The sequence below is a fragment of the Symphalangus syndactylus genome, chromosome 15 (genome assembly GCF_028878055.3).
Source record: "Symphalangus syndactylus isolate Jambi chromosome 15, NHGRI_mSymSyn1-v2.1_pri, whole genome shotgun sequence".
In the NCBI taxonomy this organism is placed as follows: domain Eukaryota; kingdom Metazoa; phylum Chordata; class Mammalia; order Primates; family Hylobatidae; genus Symphalangus; species Symphalangus syndactylus.
In genome coordinates this window covers 43,281,561-43,302,085 of record NC_072437.2, presented here as the reverse complement: position 1 = coordinate 43,302,085, position 20,525 = coordinate 43,281,561, and the positions used below count along the sequence as shown (strand labels likewise).

At 36.7% G+C, this 20,525-nt stretch overlaps 1 long non-coding RNA gene across 1 annotated transcript in view; it reads right to left on the bottom strand.

Annotated features, from left to right (window-relative positions):
- Nucleotides 1-406: 406 nt before the first annotated feature.
- LOC129464100 (uncharacterized) overlaps nt 407-20,525 on the bottom strand; it is a 49,162-nt gene continuing 29,043 nt past the window's right edge. The window contains exon 6 of the long non-coding RNA XR_010115861.1: nt 407-455. This is a non-coding gene — a long non-coding RNA (uncharacterized lncRNA). The remainder of the gene's footprint in view (nt 456-20,525) is intronic.

Here is a 20,525-nt window from a genome sequence, read left to right as displayed (position 1 = left end):
CTTCAGGGCATTTACATTGCTCGGAAAATGTCACGAGCTATAAAATTCAGCTCCAACATTCTCCCAAGGCATCCTAGCCTAGAAGCAGAAATTTCATGGTATTTTCCTGAGGTGATGCTAGAGATTCACAGCAATCTGGGAGAGCAGGAAGGACAGGAATGTGGTGAGTATGCTCTGGAGGAAATCCCAGAGCCTGGTATCACTCTTCACAGAACTTTTTCCTAGAAGAGGAGACATGGGGTCCAAGTGTGACTCAAAGGCAGTGATCCACATAGGGGCCACAGGCAGTGAAATGCCAGTCCTGGCTTTTTTTTCCCCCTCAAAATCCGTCTGGTTATATTCTGTATCTAGTTGAGGCATTCTGGGCTGCCCATGGTTTTAGAGGCTAAACTTATGGCAGTTCTAGGGTGTGTCCAGTTAAGAAGTGTCCTTAGAAGACCGATTTGACCTTGCACCTAAGAGACATGAATATATATTTTCAAGATTAGTCCGACGTGGCTGTGCAGGGCATCCTTGATCAAAGCAACTTTATAACTCCCCCAATGCCATCTCTGGATGTTAATGGGGTATTGACACAGTGTTAACCGGGCCTCTTTTGTTGCTCTCCCTTACAATTATGCTTTTACCATCTTGAAGCCCAGTGCACCTGTGTGTAGGTCTGGCATTTAGGGGTAAGCAATTGACACATAGACTTTATTATGGAGATTTCTATAACCAAATAAGTCCTTTAGCCCACTAGATTCCTTCACAAACTATCAATCCCCTATAATCAAAAATCAGAAAAGGATCTATCTATCTATCTATCTATCTATCTATCTATCTATCTATCCCTCTATCCATCTATCTACCATTTATCTATTGACCCTCTCTTACATCTCTCTGTCCCTTCCTCCCATATAACATAATGTCTTTTTAGGGACATCTGAAGCTAGCAATGTAATTTAAGTAGTTCTATAAATGCAAATATCCCAGAAAATAATAGCAGAACTCCCTCCCTGTTTTTGTTTATATAAGTAAAAAAGAGTTTTAAATTGAATTCTCAAATATTTGTAATTTTGGATATCTAAGAGTAAGGGAAATTAAAAAAATTTTCTATTTTGGAAAATTATTGTCACCCAGTTTATAATTTCATTTAGTATAATATTTTCTAAACAGTGTCTGCAATTAGGAAGACTGCATAATTTACTATGCCCTAAAATAGTTTTAGTTTTCTGAGATTATTTTCATGAGAATGCAGTTATAAAATCATGCGATATAAAACAGAATCTCTTCATGCTAAAATTGTATTAATAATTAATTGGAGAAAAAGTATTTCACTGTGATGAATGAGAGATTGTATGGCAGGAGTGATGCCATTTCATGGCAGAAATAATATAGTAACATGTCATTAAATACAAGACATCATATTAAATTTTATAGTTAATGTACAAGGATATCAAAATATATTAAAATTCAAATTGATTATGTTTGCTAAAATTCTAGTACTGGAGATAATAATTAGAGATTTTCTATTGTAATTATTAAAATGAGAAGAAACAAGGAAAATGTTTAGTGGGAACATAAAAACAATTTTCTAGAGAAAAATCTGGTTACCAGTAAAGTAAAGCAATGTGAAATAAGAGAGAAATAAGGCACATGCTTTTGACTCACTGTGATGAGGATATGATCTTAATCAAAGTCAGGTCCACAGTCAACGAAGACACAGGTCTAATAGCAAAAAACTTCAGATGCTAACTTGTGTATGAGTAATTGCATTAAATTAAAACATGATGACTAAATTAACAGTAGTTAGCCTTCAGAACAGAGATGCCTGTGAGAGTATACAATACTCACTGAAGAGTTAGAAAGGACCCAATACCACGCATTTGCAAATGTACGTTATAGGATAATTTAATAAAGGTAGTTTTTAAGAACTATAACTTTTTAGTTAAACATGCTTTTATAAATGAAATATTGAGTAGTTGCAAAACAACACTTACAAAATGCAATGTAAAATATAAAGATTAAAGAATAATGGTGTACTATGCACCCATATACCCAGCATCCTGTTTAAGGCAAATAACACCACTGTTACCTATTTGTGGAAGATGCTTTGTTTTTTTCCTTATCCCATCCCTTTCCTTCCTTCCTCAGAATTAATCACTGTTCTGAACCTGTTTATCTTTATGTTTTTTCCATATATATTTGTATTCCTGAATGAAATTTTATTTTTAATATTGATCACTTTATAAAATGGATGTTATCTGTCAATTTGGAAAGATAAATACAAAATAATTGTATTAGTTCATTCTCACACTGCTATAAAGAACTACGTGAGACTGGGTAGTTTATAAAGAGAAGAGATTTAATTGACTCACAATTCCACGTGGTGTACAGGAGGCATGGCTGAGGAGGCCTCAGGAAACTTACATTCATGGCAGAAAGACCAAGGGGAAACAAAGCACAGTCTTCACATGGCAGCGGGGGAGAGAGAGAGAGAGAGAGAAGTGGGAAGTGCTAGACACTTGTAAACCATCAGATCTTGTGAGAACTCACTCACTATCATAAGAACAGCAAGGGGAAAATCCACCTCCATGATCCAATCACCTCCCACCAGGTGTCTGCCTTAACACTAGGAATTACAATTCAACATGAGATTTGGGTGGGGACACAGAGCCAAGCCATATCAATAATAAAATTTACTTTATCCACTTAAAAATAATAAAAATACATTTACAAAACTAAATTATGGTTTTGATAGGTTTCATATGTATTTATATCTTCTGAGATTTATTCACACTGTTGAAAATAGCTGGGATTTATTAATTTTCAGTGCAGTATAATGCTCAATTTGTTTCCACTTAAAGTTGATGGATATGTAGGTTACTTTCTATCACAGAATATATATAACATAATTTTATAATGTTACATTACTTTTTTGTTCACATCTGCTGGTACACATATGTGTAACAGGAAGTGATATGTTGTATACATTTCCAACATTACTAGATTATGCCAAATTTTTTGTGAAAGTATTTCTAAAAATTTACACAATGTGATGGAGATCAGCTCTTTGTTTCCTCTTCTTCCTGTGCACACAGGTAAACTGCGTTTAGCAGCCTCCCTTTTGGTTAGAGGAGGCTGCATAGTTAGATGTTTTGCAGTGGTATTTCAGCAGTGGAGATTGTGCCTCAGTCTGGCCTGTAAAATCCTTCCACATGCAGTTCACTTAAACTCTTTCCCTCTTTTTGCTGGCTGACAGGAGACCACCTCAGGATGGTCTTAGAAGCCACATACTTATTTTATTTATTTATTTATTTATTATTTGAGACAGAGTCTTTCTCTGTCATTCAAGCTGGAGTGTAGTGATACAATCATAGCTCACTGTAACCACAAATGCCTGAGCTCAAGCCATCCTCCCACCTCAGCCTCCTGAGTAGCTGGAATTGCAGGCACACCTAGATTATTATTATTATTGTTTATGGAAATCAAGTATCACTGTGTTGCCCAGTGTGACCTCGAACACCTGGCCTCAAAGCTGTCGTCTGGCTTCAGCATCCTGCAGTGTGGAGATTATAGGTGTGAGCCACCCCACTGGGCAGAAGCCACATATTGGAGGTAACAGAGGTACATGATGAAAGGATATTGGGTCCCTGCTACTTGACAACTGGGATATCTTTTTTGGTTTACATAAAAAAACAAAATAAACATTTCTATATTAAATTATTTTTGAATTCGTTTGTTATGCAGTTAGCCTACTCTAATAGATATGTACCTCCTGGCAGGGGATAGTTTCTGTAACCCTTGAAACTGTCCAACTTCATAACTTACGAATGTGTTGAGTATGAAATGTCATAATCCTATGGCTAGAGTTTACATTTTTTTTATCCCTAGTGATGGCATCTTTTTATGTGCTAACAGGCCATTTGGATTTTTCTTTCTGAGAAGTGTTTAAGACTTTTGCCCACTTTTATATTGAGCAATTTGCCATTTTCTTATTGATTTGTGGACACTACGTATTCTAACAGAATACATTATCACTTTCGTGCTGTAAATATCTTCTCCCAGTCTGCAGCTTGTCCTTTTTCTCCCTTTATGGTGACTTTAATTTTTTTTTTTGAATCTCACTTTTAATGTAATGGTATTTATTCATTTTTTCCTTTATTGTTTGTACTTTTTGCCCTATTTAAGAATTAGTTTCCTACCTAGAAGTCATAAAGGTACTAACCTGTATTATGTCTTACAGTTTTATAATTTTGATAAGACAATTTAAGTCATTAGCCCAACTGGAACCATTGTTTACTTTTTAAATTTCCATATGGATACCCACCACATTCAGCTAATTTATTTTAATTTTTAGAGATGGAGGTCTCCGTATGTTGCTTAGGCTGGCTTTGAACTCCTGTTCTCAAGTATTCCTCCTATAACTGCTTCTCAAGAAGCTGAGATTATAGGCAAGAGCCACTGCACCCAGCCTGGTATTTTATAATATCTTTCAAAAAGCTTTTCTATTTACTCGATCAAGATCTTACAAATATTTTGATAGGTTTCTTATGATACACTTTATAATTATTTTCCCCAATTTATTAAGATATATTTGACAAATAAAACTTATATGTATTAATGGTGTACAATGTGATGTTGTGATATATGTATACACCGTAAAATGATTAAATTAAGCTAATCAACATATCCATCACTTCACATGCTTAACTTTTGGGGGATGGAGAACATTTAAAATCTTCTTCCTTAGCAGTTTTCAGGTATACAATGCATTATTATTAACTGTAGTCACCTTGCTGTACAACAGACCTCCAGAACTTATTGATCCTAACTGAAACTTTGCATCTTTTGACCAACATCTCCTCATTATAGCTTTTAATGCTATTGTAAATCATAGCCATTATGAAACTACATTTCTAACTATTTATTACTGCTATATGGGAATGTGACTGGTTTTGCATATGTTTATAAGGAAAAAACCCCTTAAGCCATCATCTTCCTAAGTAAATAATTTAGTTATAAAATTTTTGTTGATGTTTATGGTCATATCATTTTCAAATAAGAACAACTATGTTTTCATCCTTTCCAAATGTTATAAATTTCAGCTTTCTTGCTTTGCTATTCTGGCTAGGACATCTAGCATAATGTTGAATGGAAATAATGAAGCTAGGCACATTGATTTTTCCCTGAAAATGTTTTCAATGTTATACAATTAAATAGGTTTACTGTAAAGCTTTTTTGCTTTGTAGATATCAATTGTTAAGCTATGCTTGGTTTGCTATAACTGAATGTTGAATTTTCATGTATTCCTTTTTGTATCTGTCAAAAATCATCATTTGATTAGTCTCTTTTAATCTGTTAATGTAGTGAATTACATTAATTATTTTGTAACCATGCATTCCTGAAAGCTATCTAATTTTGTCATGATATTCTATCTTATTTATGCATCACAAAATTTAATTTATTAACATAGAGTTTGGATTATTACATCGTTGTTAATTGAGGAGTTGTGTGGAAATTCCTTTTTTTCTGTATGCAGGAATAGTTTGTGTAAGACTGGAATTATTTGCTGTTTGAATATTTACTAGAATTCACTAGTATAACCAACTGGGCCTGGTGTGTTCTTTTCTGAAAGGAATTACCTAATAATTTATTTAATCATTAAATAATTGCTCAGGCTTTTTGTTGTTTCTTCAATCAATTTTGGAAAATTGTATAAATGTCAATTTCTTTTCAAATTTAATTTCACTGTTTCTATAATATTGCTGTTTTTTGCAACATGTGTGCTTAAACCACTTTTTTGTTGCTGACAGTATTTACTGTGCCTCCTTCATTTTCTCTAGTTCAGCCTTGCACTAGTTTGTGAATTTTATTATTCCATTTAAATAACTAACATTTGGCTTTATTGAGCCTTCTTTTTCTTATATGTTTATCTCATTAACTTCTGTTTTCTTCTTATTACTTATTTCCTCATCTTGCTTTGGGTTTAATCTAAATCTACTCTGTATTTTCCCCTTCTCTTGAATAACATGAGAATCTGAACACATCAACTCAATCACCTCCAGCTGGCTGTGTGATAGTTTTGTTCTGTATATTAGCTCTGTTTTGCACCCCTCACCCCAAGACATTATTAAGTTTTTAAATACGTATTTGCTTCTACATCTGTTGGCTACCCAGACCCTCCATCTCTGATCACTTTCTTTTGGCCAAAGTGTATCTTCAGAATGTCTTTTAGTGAAGCTCTGTTGGTCAAACACTTGTTTCATTTATTTTCTTTTGTATAAAAATGTTATGGGATCTTTGGGGGTGTCGTGTTTCTGGCCAGAAACCTCGGTGGCTGGTGGCACCTTTGCCTGAGTTTTGCCTGGGCCCACTGGGCTCATTAGGCCCACTTGGCCTAGCAGGCTGTGCTCAGCTCATGCCACCAGCCTGGATATCATGCCTCCAAGGGCAAGTCAGGTGTGGAGCGGCAAGGGGTGTGTGAGCAAGCATGTGTTCCAGCCACTGCTGAGACAAGCCGGCTGCTGCCACAGGGTGGGCAGCACTAGGTGCCAGCAAGCATGGGTGCTGGCTCTCCCCAATGCTGTGGCTGAACCAGGCACACCACAAGCACCTTCCCTAGCTGGCACTGAGGAATACAGTGGCACCCAGAAGCTTTGAGACTTCCCAAACCACAGGGCCTCAAGAGGGAGTCACAGTCCTGGCTTGGGGAGCTCCCAGGTCTGGGGTCCCCGAAGGGCTACAGCTCTTCTCTCCTTTTCTTCACCCAAGATGTGGCCAGCAAGGAGCATGATTCAGCCCTGTTTGTGTTACAGCTCTTTTAGCCTCGCCATTTAGCAGGTGCTGAGCTCTTGTCTTATATCCAGGAAGAATGAGGTATGCATACAAGCAGAGGGTGGGCAAGATGAAGAGGAGCTTTAGTGAGTGATAGGACAACTCATAGGAGACCCACAGTGGGCCCCTCCTTTCCACACCCAAGGTGTCCGGACAAGTGTTCAGCTCCTAGCAGAAAGGAGACCCTGGAGTGGGAAGCTTCTCTACAGGCAGGTCATCCCACTGAGCATTCAGCTTTCAGCAGAGAAGAGGCCCTAGAATGGGTAGCTCCTCTCTGCAGGCAGATCATCTAGTCATCTCTGCAGCTCTTGGCAGAGAGGAGGCCCTGGAGTGGGTGACTCCTCTTTGCTGGCAGGTCTTCTGGTTGTCTCCCTGTTGTCTTTTGTCCTCTCTTCAAGTCTAGCTGAGTCTGGGGTTTTTGTGGGCCTCAGAGGAGAGGAAGTACTTGCTGATTGCCCATGGGTGGCCATGGGTAGGCCCAGGGAAAAGCACCACAAGTTCTTCCTCCAGATGGTGGGACTAGAGGCCCAGCCCCCAGGTTTCAGACCCTTTCCATCTTGAAGGTGGGTCTTCACTGGGGACCAATTCCATTCTGTCCAGGAGCGTATCTGCCTACTGCTGCTGTTCATGGCGCCCAGGCTGTTCATGCCAAGGGCCACCTGCAGACCAGTGCTGGGCTGTCCTCAGCACCCACTTGGCCTAAGTCTGGAGGGGCCAAGGCAGCAGGGGACTGGCATGTTGGCACTGCCCCAAGCATGTGCACACCTGGCCTGACTGCGACAGCACCTGGGCTCAGCCCTGACTTTGTTCTGAGATTGGAGCCTTCAGTGGGAGCAGGCACTTCTGAGCCTGCAGGGGTAGGAAGGGGACCTCCAAGGCCCCCAAAAGCACAGAGATGCCTGGGGCTGGAACTGTAGCAGGATGGCTCCAGCCACACTCATAGAGCTCCTGCCCTGCCATCTCAGAAGGGGTGGGGCTCCTGCTTGTCCTCACAGAGCATGCAGTCCTGGCAGCACATCCTTGAAATAATAGTCCAGAACAAAAAGTGAAATAGTCTTTGAAGATAAAGATAGTGTCTCTTTCTAGAGCAAAAGGAAACATTCTTACTGCCAATTATGAAATAAAAGATTCAGGTTTTCTAAACTCAGGGTTCTTCTCCTATAAAGCAAACCACTGTGCACGCAGGTGCTCTCTAACCCACTGTATATTGTCTTGTGGGAACTGGTGCACAGAGAACCAGTGCAAAAATGATGAGCTCTAGTTACTCTTATTTCTATGAATTATAAACTATTTTCCAACTTTGACTCAGGATATTGTACCAATATCCAAGAAATTGCTAGTTGGCAAGCAGGGTAAAATTTCATGTATTTCACAGTTCTTAGTACATAAGTCCTGAATAAATGGACCAAATATATAAACCAACCATTTATATTCCCTATTCATAAGTTATGAGAGTACACTAAATTATAAAATAATTAACATGATATAAGTAAAAAAGCAAATGCCCAGATGAAATCATAACTATTGAGTAGTTTATTGTGAGGGAGGTGTTAAATAATTTTTATGTATTTTTAAATGCAAGGCAGTAATGTATATATTTATTTTGTATTTTATTTTTAACATATATTTCTTAAGAGCAAGGTGCATCTTATGGATTATCTTACAACCCGGACCTCAAATATGATTCTTGTGATTTACAAAAGCAGGTCCAGGAAGCCTGCATCCCACTTCTACTCTTCAGTGCCACACCTGAGGTCTCACTCCTTCCCCAAGGTTTCTCAGGTGCCATTGCCTGGATTGTCTGAAAGAACCCAGTGCACAGATATCTCAGAAGTGGAAAGAAGATAACCTCCTTTGGGCCAAGCTAAACACTGTGGGCATTGGAAATCAATGTCTAAAACCTTCTACCTTTCATTCCTTAGGTGTCTGTTTATTATATAACAAAACTGTTGCCTGCAGAAGAGGCCTATTTAATAATCCTCCTTGTAATATATATTAACTTTTCCAAATTACCTTTAATATATATTAACTTTTTACTCTTCTGTTATTCAGCTCTGTTTTCCAGAAACATGTTATCAAATAAGGTATCTTCTTATAAACTCTTCTGGCAGGTTCTGCTCTAGTGGGTGTTAGACACACAGGGAAAGAGCAGTACATTCACATGCACATATTCTTCAGATGCCTATGTTACAATATCCATTATGAGTAACACATAAATGAATGGCAAGTTTTAATGCAAAGGGGTAAATGTGCAACATAGGTATCTGTAAGACCTAATATAATGATATTCAGCAGTTGAATATTATGACAGAAAAAACAATTTTGTAGAGAGAAAGTAATGCTCTATCTCAAGGAATTTTAACTTCCTAGAATTTCAGAATAAAGGTGGGGTGAAGATAAAAGAAGAAATGGGAATGATGTTATTGTGAGTGGAAACTACACATTTCCATTTATTTTTAAAGAAAACAGTTTTGTTCCTAATTTTTGGTGCCCATGAAGTTTACAAATACACTTTTACTCTGATAATACAGCTTTTCAACTAGCAAAGCAGTGATCTAACACCCATAAATACAAGTGGGGAGACAATTAACATCCACTGATGTTTCTCTACATAAACCATTCTTTTAATGTCTTTCTTAAAAAAAAAAAAAACAGTTGCAAAGAGACTACATAATATATGTGGGCAAAAAGGCAATTAAATGAATCTGTTGAAACACTAAATGTATAATAAGTAGGATTTTATAAACATTCACATGATTCACATCAAAATGATGATATCCTAAAATGTATTCCTTTTAAAGGATAGATTAGTTAATAAATCTAATACTCTGGTACAATACTTTATATTAATTGTAGGTCTAGTCATCGGCTTAATAAGGGATCCTTTCCTATAATCTTTTATTAATAAAAGAATTACAGTTAGGTCATAAGTAAACAGGCAAATTCTTTTTTTTTTTTTTTTTTTTTTGAGACGGAGTCTTGCTCTGTTGCCCAGGCTGGAGTGCAGTGGTACAATCTCGGCTCACTGCAAGCTCCGCCTCCCAGGTTCACGCCATTCTCCTGCCTCAGCCTCTCCGAGTAGCTGGGACTACAGGCGCCCGCCACCACGTCCGGCTAATTTTTTGTATTGTTTAGTAGAGACAGGGTTTCACCGTGGTCTCGATCTCCTGACCTCGTGATCCGCCCACCTCGGCCTCCCAAAGTGCTGGGATTACAAGCGTGAGCCACTGCACCAGGCCGCAAATTCTTAATTACATGATTTGAGGTTTAGGATCAAAACTTGTCAAAATTAGTTTGATATACATCAAAGTTATACAACACAGTAAAACCAACTTTAATATTTTTGCCTTGTGTGAACTGCCCATATGTGAAAAAGGAACACACTTTTCAGTGATGAAAGATACAATAAACTATATTTTGGAACTTACTTTTCAAGAGGAAGAAGGAAAAAAGATTTCAACAAAATTAAGGGCTAATACAGACCCTAACAAAGGCATCCTGAAATCAGGGAGGCCGTGTGCTTGCTATATGTAAAATTGATTCCCCCAACAACATACAGAAGACAAAAACTGCACTGGGTTTGTAGTTATATCTGCAGTTTAGGTTTCCATTATGGATACCTATCTACAACAAAATACTTTACAATTGCACATCTTCCTACATCCCCCTAAACTAAAAATTAGATGTTATTAGTTCTTAAAATCTCCAGTAAAATAACCCCCAAAAAGTAATCCTGACCAATTTCTTGGCTGTTTTCTCAGAGCAACTGGGATTTATAAAGAATGCACAGACCCCAAGAAAGTCCTACCCCACATTTCCATTTTAATTGAAGAAATGTGTAATGCAGTCTACAAAATCATCAGTATATTGAACCTTATGAAAAAATGTGTAAGTTCTTGTTAAAGTTTAATGTAGAAAAAGACAGTAGCATTCTACGTGGGCCAAGCATAAGAGTAACAGTAATAGAAATGTGAGTTATCCAGACATCAAGTCAAAGTTTCATTAACTTAAAGCAGAGAATAACATAAATTAATTCTACCTTCTTTGATGATAATTTACAAAAAGTAGTGGGATTAAGTAGAAGAAGTTTCATTTGCAATAGATTTTGCCAGATAAGGAAATATGTAAAGTTAGAAATTTGACGGTAAAATGCAAAAGTATCATCTTAAGTTTATTGATACCTGAGTAAAAAAAAAAATGAGGAATCAGTATATTCTTGGTTGTTTTGAAGCAATTTAGAGAAAACATAAATATAATTTTATGGTCTATTTTTTTTTTTTTTTTGAGATCGAGTTTTGCTCTTGTTGCCCAGGCTAGAGGGCAATGGTACAATCTCAGCTCACTGCAACCTCTGCCTCCTGGGTTCAAGCGATTCTCCTGCCTCAGCCTCCCAAGTAGCTGGGATTACAGGCATATGCCACCATGCCTGGCTAATTTTTTTGTATTTAATAGAGATGTGGTTTCATCATGTTGGTCAGGCTGGTCTTGAACTCCTGACCTCAGATGATCCACCTGCCTTGGCCCCCAAAATGCTGGGATCACAGGCATGAGCCACCATACCTGGCCTATGGTCTAAAATTCTTAATGGGAAGATCTTTAAGAGAGAGATGTGGCTCTCCAAAACAAAACTCAATCAACAAACTTGAGTCTTATCTATTAAAGAACGTGCAAAATATGAAAAAATGGACTTTTCATCAAGGATGTTTACAAAAGTGTTTTCCAAAATCATATGAGTAAGAATGTTTCTTACTGGCTGGGGCTTTCTTTCTTTTAAAATGATCCAAAAGAGCTCATTTTAATTTGTTAAAAGCGAGAACATTAAGAAAAGTATAGGTCCTTTTTTCTTAGATACTAACATAACAGACCTACTTAATTCATATTTGTTGGCATATTTTATCTAAGAAAATTATCTTTGCCTTGAAAAGGTAAAAACAAAAGTACCCATAAGGTCATAAAAACTCAAGATAGGTTTTCACAAGTGTTTGTTGTTCAAAATACCACATTGAGAGTGAAAGAGGATGAAACAAAGTTTAAACCGAGCAGAATCTTTGCCTATTGGCATAAATTGGGACCACCTCAGGAAGACCAGGGTGTATGTTTCCTCTACAAAAGGCATTTAGTGCTCTAAATGAGTCTCCTAAAAATCAAACCCTGACCACACCAAGTAAGGCTTAACCAAGTAAGGCTTTAACCAAGTAAGGCTTGTAACATGACATTCAAAAAGAAAGATAAATTAAGGCAATAACAAACAAACAAAAAACTTATCTTATTATTTAAAAGAAATGAGGCAGAGCTCAGTGACTCATGCCTGTACTCCCAGCACTTTGGGAGGCCGAGGCGGGTTGATCACCTGACGTCAGGAGTCGTTTCTACTAAAAATACAAAGTATTAGCCAGGCGTGGCAGTAGGCACCTGTAATCCCAGCTACTTGGGAGGCTGAGGTAGGAGAATCGCTTGAATCCAGGAGGTGGAGGTTGCAGTGAGCCAAGATAGCGCCATTGCACTCCATTCTGGGCAACAAGAGCAAAACTCCATCTCAAACAAACAAATAAATAAATAAGAAATGAAATTGGTTGCAGCAATTCCCATCAAGAAGTAGAGTTCATTTCCCCACTTCCTGAATCTGAGCTGTTCTTGTGACTTGCTTTGACCAACAGAACGCAGCATAAATGACACTGCAATTTCTGAGCCTAGGCCTCAAGAGACCTTGCAACTTCCACTCTTGCCTGCTTGGAACCTAGCCACCATGCAAAGGGCCAAGCCAGCCTGCAGGAGAGGCCATTGAAACCTAGCTATAGCTCCAGCCCAATGCTAGACATGTGAGTGAGGCTATTCATGTCCAACCACCGCTAGCTGACCTGCCAACTTAGCACAAACATATGAGTGAGCCTAGCCAATACCATGTGGAATAGAGGCATATTGTGCCAGATGAGCCCTGCCCAAATACCTAATCCAGTTAAATTATAAGCAAATAGTTTTAAACCACAAAAATAGATAGATAGATAATCAATAGATAGTAGATGTATGGATGGATAGATAGATAGATACATAGATAGATAGATAGATAGATAGATAGATAGATAGATAGATAGATAGATAGATAGAGTCATCTGGCCTGTTGCAACATATTTTCAGTGTTCTAAAGCAACATGGGGAACAGGAGATAAGTCAGAAACCTGGCTGTTGACAATTTCCAAATTATTAATATAAAAGAAAAAAATATGGATCTTATTCATCAGTAGACACATAATGGCAGTATTTCAGAATGAGAGTTATTAAAAGAAGTATCTTCGTCACTTAGACATCATCACTAGAAGGTCACATGTTTTCACTAATAACAAGTGAATTCATATTTATATTCACGACTATATGAGGTATTTTCCACAGTCTCTTCTTATGTTCATGTGACAAGAGGCAACAATTTAGTATAACAGATTTCCAATGAATTAATGAAGATAGTGGATAGCATTAGTTCTTTCAACAAATATTTACTGGGGATATACTCAGTGTCATTCTGATAAATGCCAATAGATTTCAACATGGAAAAGAATTCCCTAGGGATATAAATCATCGTACATAACATTCTATTTTACTCCTGTTCTTTTAACAGTTTTACTTCTTCATTTGTCCAAATAATAATGGGCCCAAAACAACTGAAATAATCCTTTACTACAGACCAGGGGTAGAGAGACTAATGTTTATGTTCATTATTATCAAACCTTTATAGATAGAACTCTCTACAATTAGAATAGTCTAAAGACACACCTGTCTCATTAGATAGTGACTTACCCAATGCTGGAAGTAGTGAACCATGGGTTAAACAATTATGTTATAGGGATTTATGGGCAGGCTATATAGAACTAGTTGAATTTTGAATTCAATGACTGTATCCTTTTCAGCAGCAGAACTACTTGTTTAAAGGATAATTTTGTGCCCTAGCACCTTAATAAATAGACACAGAAAAGAGAATGGGCTGGGAATAATGGAGCTCACCCATCCTCACCCTTCATTGACTACTCCATCTGAAGGTCTCTAGAGTAAGTGTCTTCTACAGTCCTTTCAGATTTTTCTGTTCTTAACTATGTGCATCTATTACAAAAGGATAAGTTCAATGACTGAGCTAAAACAAAGTGCAAGGAAAGTCATATGAAGTTAGAATTAACCAAAAAAACCTTGAAATGAGTTAATTCAAAGTGTTTAAAATAGCCTATGGTGGATATTGATGTTATACAGTGCAAATAAGCAATAATTAAAAACATTTGCAATTCTTTTTAAAAAATTAAGAACAGATATTTATATCACAGTTCCAGAGACTGTGAAGTGCAAGACCAAGGCGCCAGTGAGGACTGCACTTGGCTTCCAAGATGGTGCCTTGAATACTACATCTTCCAAAGGAGATGAACGCTGTGTCCTCATGTGGCAGAAGGTGGAAGGGCAGGAAAAAAATGAACTCCTTTTGTTAAGCCTTTTTAGGGCACCGAATCCCATTCATGAGGGGAGGAGTCCTCACGACCTAATTACCTCTTAAAAGTCTCATCTCTTAATACCATCACATTGGCAACATCTGAATTTCGGAGGAGCAAATTCAAATAATAGTAGCCGAACTCAGATTGTCTGTACAAGAGCAGTGATGTTTTACTCTTTCCAGTCCTCCAATACAGCACATTTCACCACTGTGTAACTAATATACTTTTTAATTAACGAACCCTCTAGTGAAGATTTAGATAACAATATTTAAAGTATTTGCAATGGTCACTTCTGGAGGGTGAGTTTATGATTGGGTGCTTTAAATGTTATGTAGCTGCCCCTAGAGTATAGATTTAATTTATTGTAATTTAATTTATTTTTTTACCTTTAAGTTCAGGGGTATATGTGCAGGTTTGTTAAATATGTAAACTTGTGTCATGGGTGTTTACTGTACAGATTATTTCATCACCCAAATATTAAGCTTAGTACCCATTAGTTATTTTTTCTGATCCTCTCCTTCGTCCACCCTCTGATAGGCCCCAGTATCTGTTATTCTGCTGTATGTGTCTATCTGTTTTCATTTAGCCCCCACTAATAAGTAAGAAGATACAATATTTGGTTTTCTGTTCCTTTGTTAGTTTGCTAAGGATAATGGCCTTGAGCTGTCTCCATGTCCCTGCAAAGGACATGAGCTCATTGGCCTTGAGCTGTCTCCATGTCCCTGCAAAGGACATGAGCTCATTATTTTTTATGGCTGCATAGTATTCCATGGTGTATATGTACCACATTTTCTTTATCTAGTCTTTGATGGGCATTGAGGTTGATTTCATGTCTTTGCTATTGTGAATAGTGCTGCAATGAATATATGCATGCTTCTGTCTTTATTATAGAACAATTTATATTCCTTCGGATATATACCCAGTAATGTCATTGCTGGGTCGAATGGTAGCTCTGTTTTTGGGTCTTTAAGGAATCAGCTCACTCTTTTCTACAGTGATTGAACTAATTTACACTCCCAACAACAGTGTATAGGCATTCCTTTTTCTCTGCAACTTCACCAGCACCTGTTATTTTTTGACTTTTTGATAATAGCCATTCTGACCAGTGTGAGATGGTATCTCATTGTGGTTTTGATTTGCATTTCTCTAATGGTCAGTGATGTTGAACTTTTTCTCATATGCTTCTTCGCTGCATGTAAAACATTGCAGTTCTATTTTTGTGTCTTGGCTGATGAGAACCTCAAGGCTAATGTTTTAAAAATCAAAGTTTACTTTTTTGAAATGAGAAAAACAGAACATGTCTACCATAAGAAAATACAAAATGCTAAAAGTTATACAAATTAGACGATTACCCATTACTCCACCAAGAGATTACAATTTCCCTTCCTGAAAAAAACTTGTCCTTCAGTTGTGAGGAGTTCAGTTGACTCACAGCCTCCAGCTGCAGCACTGTAATGATCTGTGACAATGTTTGAGCAAAAGTCCTCTTTTTCCTGGACTATTCCAAAGCCATGAAATGAGCATGACAGGACATCTAGGTCCTGGCTATTTTGGCCATCAGAGGACTCCTCCAATGAGCAATATTTGGGTTGTCAGGGACTGGTCAGATCTACACAGTAGTTTGAGACTTTCTTTGCCAAATTCTTCCTTCTCCTCCCCTTATTTTCACAGGTATCAGATATCGGATCTGCACTATGAGCTAAGCCTTTCTCTGCTCAAACTTGCTACCTCTTATTTAATTTCCATAGGTGTTACACCCACAACCTTTCTCCATCAACCTTACATAAACCTCTTGCACACCAACTCTCTCTTATCATCAGCTTTCTAGAAGACTTTAGCTGGTGCACAATTATTACATTTTTATGCTATATTCTTTTATTATTTTACATGCATATTTTATACACTTGAAATTATATACATGTAAGTTTGTATCCTGTCTTTCAACGTCTAGGTTATTGCCAAAACTTGGTAGTTTTTTTAAATTTTATTTTACTTTAGATTCAGGGCGTACATGTACAGATTTTTTACATGGATATATTGTATAATGGTGGGGTTTGGGCTTCCAGTGACCATCATGCAAACAGTGACCATTGTAACCAATAGGTAATTTTTCAACCCTCACTTTGCTTCCAACCTCCCCACTTTGGGAGTCCCCAGTGTTTATTGTTTTCATTTTGATGTCCATGTGTACTCACTGTTTAGCTTCCACTTATAAGTGAGAACATGTAGTATTTGATTTCTGTTTCTGAGTTATTTCACTTATGATAATGGCCTCCAGCTGTATTCAAGTTGCTGCAAAAGACATGATTTTGTTCTTTTTCTATAGCTGTGTAGTATTCTGTGATGTATATATACCACATTTTTTAATCCAACCAACCACTGATGAACACTTAGGTTGATTCCATGACTTTGCTATTGAATAGTGCTGCAATAAACATACAAGTGCAGTATCTTTTTGATAAAATAAGTTATTTTCCCTTGGATTGATACCTAGTAGTGGGATCGTTGGGTCACATGGTAGTTATACTATTAGATCTTTGGGAAATCTCCATACATTTTTCCATGGAGGTTGTACTAATGTACATTCTCACCAACAGCGTTATAAGCACACCCTTTTCTCCACATTCATGCCAACTTCTGTTGCTTTTGACTTTTTAATAATAGCCATTCTGACTGGTGAAAGATGATATCTTATTGTGGTTTAATTTGTATTTATCTGATGTTTAAAAAAAGGTTGAACATTTTCTCATATGTTGGCCACTTGCATGTCTTCTTTTGAGAAGGGTCTATTCCTGACTTTGCCCACTTTTTAATGGGTTTTCTTTTCTTCTTGTGGAGTTGTTTGAGTTCTTTTTATTAGATTGGCATAAATGTGATTGTAGTTTTTGCCACTACTTTTGCACCAACCTAATAGAACCTTGATATTAATTCTCTGGCAGAAGCATAATTTGCAAATGTTTTCTCCCATTCTGTAGGTTGTCTGTTTACTCTGCTGATTATTTCTTTAGCTGTGAATAAGCTTTCTAGTTTAATTAAGTTACATTTGTCTATTTTTGTTTTTGTTGCATTTGCTTTTGGGGTCTTAGTCATAAATTCTTTGCCTAGGCCAAGGTCCAGAAGAGTTTACCTAGGTTTTCTTCTTGGACTTACATCTTTTCAGGTTTTATATTTAAGTATTTAATTTACCTTAAGTTGATTTTTGTTTACGGTGAGAGAGAGATGTCCAGTTTCATTCTTCTGCATAGGGCTATAGGGCTACCGTGTTTTTCCAGCACCATTTATTGAATAGGAAGTCCTTTTCCTTTTTTTAATTTTTTTATTTTTATTTATTTATTTATTTTTTGGTCAACTTTGTTGCAGTTCAGTTGGTTGTAAGTACGTGGCTTTATTTATGGGTTCTCTGTTCTGTTTCATTCATCTAGGTGTCTATTTTAAACAACAGTGCCAGGTTGTTTTAGTTACTATAGCTTTATAGTATAATTTAAAGTCAGGTAATGTGATGCCTCCAGCTTTGTTCTTTTCACTTAGGATTGCTTTAGCTATTCAGGTTCTTTTTTAGTTACATATACATTTTAGGATAATTTTTTTCTAATTCTGGGAGGAATGATATTAGTAGTTTGATGAGAATTGAATTGAATCTGTAGATTGCCTTGGGAGGGATAGTCATTTTAACTACACTGATTCTTTCACCCCATAGGCATGGGATGTTTTTCCACTGGTTTGTGTCATCTGTAAGTTCTTTCATTAGTGTTTTGTAGTTCTTCTTGTAGAGATATTTCACCTCCTTAGTTAAATATGTTCCTGGGTATTTGTGTGTGTGTGGCTATTGTAAATGAGATTAAGTTATTGATTTTGTTCTCAGCTTAAAATATTGGTATATAGAAATCCTACTCATTTTTATACACTAATTTTGTATTCTGAAACTATACTGAAGTTGTTTATCAAGTCTAGGAGTATTTTGGTGGAGTCTTTCGGGTTTTCTATGTGTAAGATCATGTCATCAGTGAATAGAGATAATTTGACTTCAATGTTTCCAATTTGGATGACTTTTCTTTCTTTCTCTTGCCTGATTGCTCTTGCCAGGGCTTCTAGCACTATGTTTAATAGGAGTGGTGAGAGTGGACATTCTTGTTTTGTTCCAGTTCTCAGGAGGAATGCTCCCAGCTTTTGCCAGTTCAGTATGATGTTGGCTGTGGGTTTATCATAGATGGCTCTTATCATTTTGAGGTATGCTCCTTCAATACTTAGTTTATTGAGGGTTTGTATTATGAAGGGATGTTAAAACATCCTAAAACTAGTATTTCTTTAGTGCACTCTAATTTAAAACGTTAGAAACAATAAGATGACAATATTTTAGTTCTTTGTAAAAATTTATCAAGTATAGTTTGAATAGTGCTTGCCTTCTCCTCATACAAATAATGATGTGAAGCAAATATCTTATTAATGTCTTGGTGAATTGTCATGCTCCTTTCTAAATCTGGACCAGCTTCCAACACTTTATCCCTTGCACTTTAAATGTTGTGAAATACCTCTGAGAGTTCTTTAATTTTGCTGGGACATTGCTTATTCTTTTCAACACAACCACTTTCTTTATTTACATTAATAAATTCATCCTAGGTAAATTCTTCTGGCAGCATATCTAGAGTTTCTCCAGTTGCAGCAGTATCACCATTCTGATAGTCATCTATTTTTTTCTAAAATTCCGTTAGTGTACAATCCAAATTTCACTTCTAACATTATCACTTTTTGCTTCTTTGCTGCACTTTCATTTTTCTTGGCCAATTTCCTCTTTCCATTTTCCATTTTTGTAAAATATAATGTGGATTAATTATAGGGAGACAACAAGGCAACACAACCAAATGCTTTCTTATCTAAGTAAATTAAATAACAGATGCATAGTGACCAAACACTGACAGACTTTGAAAGAAGTTCTGTTATTGGTAACTGATCATGATGCATATTTGCTATTTATGAAATGATTTGTAGGCTAAAGAGATAGTGGAAAAGTTTATAACTTATGCAGTTACTCACAGGTAATATACCCTGCCAACTTAATGTGAACTCTGTTATTGGGAGATTTGTGTTATTTAACTAAATCAGGATAATTAAACTCTGTGCATATTGGAAACAGTGAGGACTGTTTGTATATAATTAAAACAAAGTATGATAACCACATGCTATGAAGAATTGTACACCATTTAGTCATAAGAGAAAATATGCAATGTGAATCAGTTCTAGAGATCTGCTGTACAACATAATGCCTATGTTTAAAATTCAGTATTGTACACTTAAAAATTTGTTAAGAGGGAAGATCTCATATTATTTTGACCCCCAACACACACACACACACACACACACACACACACACACACACACACACACACGAACATAAAAAATCTTTTGGAAGGATGGATATGTTTATAATCTTAATTGTGGGGATGGTATCATAGATAGGTATATGCATGTGCTGAAACACATCAGATTGTGTACCTTAAACATGTGCAGTTTTTTGTTATAGCAATTATCCCTCAATAAAATTGAGAGAGGAAGAGAGAGAATACCAATCTTAAATTTATAAAGGGCTTTAAAAATGGCCTCCCACAATAATTAATATTAACATTGGGATTCATAAGTAACCAAATGAAGAAATAATGTTTCTAACTGAAGAATATTCTTATTGCAGATCACACAATTGAGAAGGAGCATAGCATATATAAGGATTTAAATTTGATGTGCCTGGAATGCAAAGTGGAGAAGGTCAGAAGTCATGAAGGAGATGTATGATGTGTTTCGGATTTTGGATTTTGGATTTTATCCTTCTTGTGAAGTCACTGGAGAATTGTAATGGAAACATAATTAACATGACCCAATTTGCATTTTAGGGGTATCAATGTGAAGAATAGATTAGAATTGGCAAGACCAGGATGTTAGGGAGAAAACTTAGGAAGTGATTACTGTAATTTAACAGAGAAGAATCCTGGCCTGAGTGTGTATGCTAATATTAGAAAATGAAAGTGAAAAAATTAATGGTTTCTTTAGAAGATAGAACTGTTAGACTGGGCAATGATTAGATATGTGTTAGGGTAGGGAGGCAAGTATAAAGATGGAGAAGCTGTCTAGAACGATATCAAGAGTAAGTTAGTGTCTGTTGGTGTGGGTCATTGAAATGCCATTGAAGGATCCCAAGTTTTAATCGTTGGTAGGGAAGTTGAGGGTGAAGGATGATGAAATTAACTTTGAAAC